General features: G+C 58.1%; 1 protein-coding gene across 2 annotated transcripts in view; it reads left to right on the top strand.

Annotated features, from left to right (window-relative positions):
- Positions 1-1,312: 1,312 nt before the first annotated feature.
- LOC119930044 (connector enhancer of kinase suppressor of ras 2-like) overlaps positions 1,313-8,456 on the top strand; it is a 266,115-nt gene continuing 258,971 nt past the window's right edge. For both annotated transcript variants that reach the window (XM_038748473.1, XM_038748472.1), the window contains exon 1: positions 1,313-1,358. The gene's annotated coding sequence lies outside the window, so the exon portion shown is untranslated. The remainder of the gene's footprint in view (positions 1,359-8,456) is intronic.

Raw genomic sequence — 8,456 nt, 5'->3', positions numbered from 1 at the left:
GGCCCCCAGCTCCCCAGCCCCCCCAGCCTCCAGCTCCCCCCAGCCTCCAGCCCCCCCAGCCTCCAGCTCCCCCCAGCCTCCAGCCCTCCAGCCTCCAGCCCTCCAAGCCTCCAGCCCCCCACCCTCCCAGCTCCCAGCCCTCCTAGCCTCCAGCCCCCCAGCCTCCAGCCCCCCAGCCTCCAGCCCTCCAAGCCTCCAGCCCCCCACCCTCCCAGCTCCCAGCCCCCCAAGCCTCCAGCCCCCCACCCTCCCAGCTCCCAGCCCTCCTAGCCTCCAGCCCCCCAGCCTCCAGCCCCCCAGCCTCCAGCCCTCCAAGCCTCCAGCCCCCCCCACCCTCCCAGCTCCCAGCCCCCCAGCCCTCCAGCCCCCAGGGCTCCCGGCCCCCCAGCCCCCCGGCTCCCAGCCCCCCAGCCCCCGCCCCCCGGTCTCCCGGCCCCCCGGGCTCCCGGCCCCCCGGGCTCCCGGCCCCCCAGTCCCCAGCCCCCAGCCCCGCTTGGTGCCCTTGGGGCGGTGGGGCAGGCGGCGGCGGCGGGCAGCGGCGGGCTCCGGGGGCCGGCTCCATCCCGGCCGGGGACGGGCAGGGCAGGGCAGGGCAGGGCAGGGCAGGGCAGAGCCGGGCCGGGCCGGGCCGGGCCGGGCCGGGCTGGGCGGCAAGAGGCGGAGCCGCGGCGAGGCCCGCCAGCCTGCCCACTCAGCCCCTTCCCACCGCCCCCCAACCCACCCCCGGCGGTGGGGCCAGGTGGGGGTGAGGGGGAGAGGGGGGGTCTCCTCTCCTCTCTTCTCCTCTCTTCTCTCCTCTCCTCTCCTCTCCTCTCCTCTCCTCTCCTCTCCTCTCCTCACCCCGAGCCGACCCCCGGGACCCTCCCCTGCCAGCCCGGACCCCCCCCCATCCCTCCCTGGGGGGGCGGGGGACGGGGGGCGCGTCCCCCACTGCACCATTTCTGGGCTGGCGGGGGAGGGAGGGACGGGGGGCGGGGGGCGCACACACACACACACACACACACACGGACACACACACACACACAGTCAGACAGAGACACACACACACACACCACACAGAGAGAGAGAGACAGGCGCCTGTCTCCCTCCCGGGCTCCGTGCGGGAGCCTCTCCGCAGCGCCGCGCCGCGCAGCGCCCCGCACAGCAGCACCGGCCCGCACCGAGCACACCACACCACACCGCACCGCACAGCAGCAGCAGCAGCAGCAGCGGCGGCAGCAGCCTCGCGGAGCAGGAGGCGGGTCGGTCCGGAGAAGCCCCCCGGCCGCCCATGCCGGCCGGCCGGGCGGGCTCGGGGGTCCCGGCCGCAGAGGCTTCGAGCCGGCCCGCCCACCGCCCAGTAGCCCAGCGGACGGGAGGTACGGTCCTGCCCCCGACCCCCGGGACCCCCCCTCCCTTGGACCCCCCCGTTCCCTCCCCCGGACCCTCCCCCGGACCCCTCCTCGGACCCGCCAGGACCCTCCCCCAGACCCTGCCCCCAGGACCCCTCCTGGACCCTCCCCCAGAGCCTCCCCCGGACCCTCTCCCCTGGACCCCCCCCGGACCCTCCCCCGGACCCTCTCCCCTGGACCCCCCCCGGACCCTTCCCCGGACCCCCTTCCCCTGGACGCCCTCGGGACCCTTCCCCGGACCCCCTTCCCCGGACCCTCTGCCCTGGACCCTCCCGGACCCTGCCCCAGATCCTCCCCCCGGACCCCCTCTGGACCCCCTCCCCGGACCCCCTCCCCGGACCCTCTTCTCGGGCCCCCTCCCTTGGACCCCCCCCCGTTCCCTCCCCTGGACCCCCCCCGCCCCGTACCCTCCCCTGGACCCCTCCTCGGACCCTCCAGGACCCTCCCCTGGACCCCTCCTCGGACCCTCCGGGACCCTCCCCCAGACCCTCCCCCAGGACCCCTCCTGGACCCTCTCCCGGACCCCCTTCCCCCCGGACCCCCTCTGGACCCCCTCCCCAGGCCCTCACCCAGACTCTCCCCCGAATTCCCTCCCTTAGACCCCCTTCCCTGGACCCCTCGGACCCTCTCCCGGACCCTCTCCTAGACCCCCTCCTCCGGACCCTCCCTCAGACCCTCCCCCGAATCCCCTCCCCTGGACCCCCCCAGACCCTCCCCCGAATCCCCTCCCCTGGCCCCCCCGGACCCTCTCTCGGACCCTCCCCTGGACCCCCTCCCCCGGCCCCCGTCCCCGGACCCCCCCCCCGGACCCTCCCCCAGACCCTCCTCCCGGACCCCACCTGGACCCTCCTCGGGCCCCCTTCCCTGGACCCCTCTCCTGGATCCCCCCCGGACCCTCCCCTGGACCCCTCCTGGCCCCCCCGGGTCCCCGGACGGGGGCCACCCCTCGCCCTTTTCCCCTCCGCCCCCCCCCCCATAGGGTACCCTCTGGCCGGCTTTGGGGGCGGGGGTCTCGGGGGTCTGGGGGGCCTGGGGGGGGGTCGCTAGTTGGTGCCGTTGGAGGAGAGGGCGGCAGGGGCGACTGGAGACAGTTGCCTGCCAGGCTGGGCCGGGCCGGTGCCAACGGGCAAGGGTGGCAGCGGGCCACCCCCATTGCCCCCCTCGGGGGTCGGGCTGGGGGGCGGGGGCCGCCTCGAGCCTCTTATTTGGCGCTGCCCTACCTTGGGGGGGGGGTGGTGGGGTCCACCTCCCCCGGGGAGCGCCCCTTCATCACATGCTGAGGGGCGGGGGCGGCCAGGGGCCCCCCCCCGGGCTGGGCACCGGGTCTGTTCGGAACCTCTCGTTCCCAAGCCTCGCCTTTGTTCTTTCCTCCTCCATCCCTCCTGGGGCCCAGCCTTGTTTCCCGAACGGGAAATGTGTCTAGATCGATCAGTCAATCAATCAATCGTATTTATTGAGCGCTTACTGTGTGCAGAGCACTGTACTGAGCGCTTGGGAAGTACAAATTGGCAACATAGAGAGACAGTCCCTACCCACCAGTGGGCTCACAGTCTGAAAGTCTAGATTGGGTCCTCGGCGGGTTCCCTAATGGGCCCGAAGGGAGACAGCGAGGCCGGGGACCCGGGGTGGGGGGAACCATCATCAGTCATCATCGATCGTATTTATTGAGCGCTTACTGTGTGCAGAGCACTGGACTAAGCGCTTGGGAAGTACAAATTGGCAACATCTAGAGACAGTCCCTACCCAACAGTGGGCTCACAGTCTAAAAGGGGACAAACCAAAAGCGACAAACCATGCAGTTTGTCTCCCAAGCCTTGCCGCTGTCCACTCGGGTGACGGGAGCCTTCTGAACGCCCCAAAATGTTCACCCAAGATTGGTCCCGAGCCTGGGGTGAGGGTAGTTTGGGGGCAACCCAGGCCGAGACCCGGCTATGACCCAAGACGGTTGTATGACCTTGGGCAAGTCCCTCTCTGCGCCTCAGTTTCTTCCTTTGTAAAATAATAGTAATAATAATAACAGCATTTGTTAAGCTCTTTGTGCCAAGCACTATTCTAAGCTCTGGGGTAGATCAGGTCTTAGAACAGTGCTTTGCACATAGTAAGCACTTAACAAATACCATCATTATTATTATTATTATATAAGGTAATTTCTAAGCGCTGGGGTAGATCAGGTCTTAGGACAGTGCTTTGCACATAGTAAACACTTAACAAATACTATCATTATTATTATTATTATTATATAAGGTAACTTCTAAGTGCTGGGGTAGATACAGGGTAATTTCTAAGCGCTGGGGTAGATTCAAGGTAATCAGTTCGTCCCATGTGGGGCTCACAGTCTTAATCCCCATTTTACAGACGAGATAACAGAGGCGCAGAGAAGGTGCTTGCCCAAGGTCAAACAGCAGACAAGTGGCGGAGTCGGGATTAGAACTCACGTCCTGTGACTCCCAAGCCTGTGTTCTTTCCACTAAGCCAAGGAGGTGCAGGGGCGGTTAGAGCCCCGCTCTCCCTCCCTGTTAAACCATGAGCTCACTGTGGGCAGGGATTGTCACTCTTTATTGTTGTATTGTACTTTCCCCGGCACTTAGTACTGTGCTCTGCACACAGAAATCGCTTAATAAAGACGATTAAATGAATGAATGAATGAATGAATGAATGAATGAGAGCCCCATGTTGGACAGTGACCTTTTCGCCGCTGATTATCCCGATCCACCCCATTGCTTCGCTCTGGGCTTGTGGCACTGAGCGGATGCTTCATCGATACTATTCTTGTGACGACTTTGGTTATCGTCATCGTGATTACCGGCCCGTGAGGAGCCTCTCTCCTCTCCTCGCCAGCCACCCGTTGAAGCAGCCCTTGTCTTTGGGTTGCTAAGAGCCCCAACCCGAGAGCTGTCGAGAGCTGTCATCATTTCGGAACTGCACGTGAGGGAAGCAGGGAAAGGTCGGCCTGGGCACCTGTAAACCTTAAGCCTGAGGCCCACCCTCCGGCTGACCCCCGAATACAGGACTTGTTGAGGTGACGATTTCAGAACCTACACAGGTACCTCGGATGAAAACCTTTAGCTCCCCATAATGGGCGGCGTGTGGCAGGAGGATTGTCCCGCTACTGCCCGGGAGCCACCGGCACGCAGAGCACTCAATAAATACCGTCGATCGATTGATTTCTCCTAACGCGATGTGGAATGTCATCTGAGGGTCCCCCCAGGACCAAAATAGCTTAAAGTAGCGGTGGGAAATGGATTATCCTTTTCAAATAGTTGTGCCCTGTCTTCCCGCTGCACCGGAGAGCTCACCCGGTGAAGGGGAGGGAGTAGTTTTTGGAAATCGGAAGAGCCACCGGGATTTTATTGAAGTCTGAGATGCGAATGTGATTTTTGAATCACCGCAGTAGCCCGTGGTGTTGACTTTGAACTTCTCCATTCACGTGCTTCTCATTGCTAGAGAAGAGCCAGTGAGAGGCCTCTGGAAAAAATTTTTTTGGTCCAAGCCAGGCCCCACAAACCCTCCCTGGCACTATGCTGGTGGCCCAATCTCTCTCAGCACCTCCGCCGTTAGCTTACTAAGAGGACAACCCGCTCCAGACCAACTTTCCGGTCGCCTTCTGGATTTTTCACAAATTTCCGGGAGCCGGCTGATACGGAGCTGAATGTATTGGTTGAATGTCTTTAGCCACAGAGGAGTCTTGACAATACGCAGGGTGTCCATCCTGGTTTGAGTGGTGCCCAAGGGATGCTGCACCTCCCCCTCTCCCCCCTTCCCCCTTTCAGGCCCACACGCTCCCTCCATATCATTGCCCCATGCCGAATTACCCTCAATGAATCCACATGATGAAGAGCGGAAGACGCGGGGTGCTCAGACGAAGAGAAGCAGCATGGCATAGTGGACAGAGTGGTCATGGGTTCTAATTCCAGCTCCTCCACATGTCTGCTATGTGATCTTGGGCAAGTCACTTCACTACTCTGGGCCTCAGTTCCCTCATCTGTAAAATGGGGGTTGAGACTGTGAGCCCCACATGTGACAGGGACCGTGTCCAACCTGATTTGCTTGGATCCACCCCAGTAATAATAATAATAATGATAATAATAGCATCTATTAAGCACTTACTGTGTGCAAAGCACTGTTCCAACTGCTGGGCACTTAGTACAATGTCTGGCATATAGTAAGCACTACACAAATAGCATTATTACTATTATTAATAAGAAGAATCATAGCACCCAGGCCCAAGCGATATCACCACTTTGTCCGCCCAGGCCAAGTGAGGCCGTTTTTATTTTTATTTTTTATGGTATTCGTTAAGCATTTCCTTTAAGTGTTAGGATAGATACAAGCCTATCAAGTTGGGCACAGTCCCTGTCCCACATGGTGCTCACAGTCTTAATCCCCATTTTTCGGATAAACTAACTGAGGCCCAGAAAAGTGAAGTGACTCACCCACGATCACACAGCAGACAAGTGACGGAGCAGGTATTATAACAATGATGGCATTTGTTAAGCGCTTACTATGTGCAAAGCACTGTTCTAAGTGCTGGGAAGGTGATCAGGTTGTCCCACGTGGAACTCACAGTCTTAATCCCCATTTTACAGATGAGGTAACCGAGGCACAGAGAAGTTAAGTGACTTGTTCAAAGTCACACAGCTGACAAGCGGTGTAGCAGGATTAGAACCCATGACCTCTGACTCCCAAGCCTGGGCTCTTTCCACTGAACCATGCTGCTTCTGCTGGGTATTAGAACCCATGTCCTTCTGATTCCCAGGTCTGTGCTTGATCCAATGGGCCACGCTGCTTCCTTTTCATTCAATCGTATTTATTGAATTTATCGTATTTATATGAAACGTATTTATCATATTCCTTTTGACTCTGGGGAGTGGGGTGGGAGGGAGGGTGGAGGGTAGGTGGACGGGGAGCCCTGAAAGAGGAAAACAAAAATGAACAGCATTCCAGCAGGTCACCTTAGCTGTCTTTCTCCTGGGCGATGGATTATCACTGGATGAAGAGGAAGGTTCTGGGAGAGGTGAATGGATGGCCACTCGTCGGGGGAAGGAGGGTCAGGGCCTGTATACATACATTCATTCAATTGTATTTATTGAGCGCTTACTGTGTGCAGTGCACTGTACTAAGTGCTTGGGAAGTACAAGTCGACAACGTCTAGAGACGGTCCCTACCCAACAGCGGGCTCACGGTCTAGAAGGGGGAGACAGACAACAAAACAAAACATGTAAACGGGTGTCAAAACTGTCAGAACAAATAGAGTTAAAGCTAAATGCACATCATTAAAATAAATAGAAACAGTAAATATGTACAAGTCAAATAAATAGAGTAGTAAATCTGTACAAATATATACAAGTGCTGTGGGGAGGGGAAGGAGGTAGGGCGGGGGAGATGGGGAGGGGGAGAGGAAAAAGGGGGCTCAGTGAGGGAAGGTCTCCTGGAGGAGGTGAGCTCTCTGTAGGGCTTTGAAAGGAGGAAGAGGGATAGTTTGGGGGCTGTGCGGAGGGAGGGCATTCCGGGCCAGGGGAAGGACGTGGGCCAGGGGTCGATGGCGGAACAGGCGAGAACGAGGCACAGTGAGGAGGTTAGCGGCGGAGGAGCGGAGGGTGCGGGCTGGGCTGGAGAAGGACAGAAGGGAGGTGATGTAGGAGGGGGCGAGGTGATGGACAGCCTTGAAGCCCAGCGTGAGGAGTTTTTGCCTGATGTATAGGTTGACTGGTAGCCACTGGAGATTTTTAAGGAGGGGAATAACATGCCCAGAGAATTTCTGCACAAAGATGATCTGGGCAGCAGTGTGAAGTAAAGACTGAAGTGGGGAGAGACAGGAGGGTGGGAGATCAGAGAGGAGGCCGATGCAGTCATCCAGTCGGGATAGGATGAGAGACTGAACCAGCAAGGTAGCGGTTTGGATGGAGAGGAAAGGGCTGATCTTGTGGTGATGTTGTGGAGGTGAGACCGGCAGGTTTTGGTGACGGATTGTATGTGTCGGGTGAAAGAGAGAGCGGAGTCGAGGATGACACCAAGGTTGCGGGTTTGTGAGACGGGAAGGATGGTAGTGCCGTCTACTGTGATGGGAAAGTCAAGGAAAGACTGTACACGTCTTAATCCAGAAAACCCACCTATTTCCCACTCGAGACTGTAACCTCATTGTGGGCAGGGAATGTCTCTGTTTTATTGTTCTATTCATTCATTCATTCAATCAGTCGTATTTATTGAGTGCTTACTGTGTGCAGAGCACTGTACTAAACGCTTGGGAAGTACAAGTTGGCAACATATAGAGACGGTCCCTACCCAACAGTGGGCTCACAGTCTAGAAGGGGGAGACAGAGAACAAAACAAAACGTGTTAACAAAATAAAGTAAATAGAATAAATATGTACTCTCTCTCCCAAGCGCTTAGTACAGTGGTCTGCGCACTGTAAGCGCTCAATAAATATGACTGACTGTGAGGAATCATTTCTTGCCTCAATTCCATCGTCCCAATCCTGTCACCCCCGCAACAGTCACCTTTAGCCCTCACCTGGACAGTTACCTTTTGCAGGAATACAATAATAATAATAGTGATGGGATATGTTGCCAACTTGTACTTCCCAAGCGCTTAGTCCAGTGCTCTGCACACAGTAAGCGCTCAATAAATACAGTTGAATGAATGCGTGAATTTGTTAAACGCTTACTATGTGCCAAGCACTGTTCTAAGCCCTGGGGGGGCGGGGTTACAAGGTAATCAGGTTGTCCCACGTGGGGCTCACAGTCTTCATCCCCACTCAACGGATGTGGTAACTGAGGCACAGAGAAGTGAAGAGACTTGCCCGAAGTCACACAGCTGACAAGTGGCGGAGCCGGGATTAGAACTCAGGACCTCGGACTCCCAAGCCTGGGCTCTTCCGACTGAGCCACGCTGCTTCTCTAGCGTGCTTCTTCACTTCTTCCACATAGTCATTCACTCAGCTTTCAAACTTGCTGTGCATAGGGTTTGGATTAGTCCTGGAATATTTGTTTTTGAAGTAAATGTCATCGCTAAATCAATCATTCGTATTTATTGAGCGCTTACTGTGTGCAGAGCACTGTACTAAGC

The sequence above is a fragment of the Tachyglossus aculeatus genome, chromosome 6 (genome assembly GCF_015852505.1).
Source record: "Tachyglossus aculeatus isolate mTacAcu1 chromosome 6, mTacAcu1.pri, whole genome shotgun sequence".
In the NCBI taxonomy this organism is placed as follows: domain Eukaryota; kingdom Metazoa; phylum Chordata; class Mammalia; order Monotremata; family Tachyglossidae; genus Tachyglossus; species Tachyglossus aculeatus.
The sequence above is the reverse complement of the archived record's forward strand: the minus strand, read 5'-3'. Positions and strand labels throughout refer to the sequence as shown.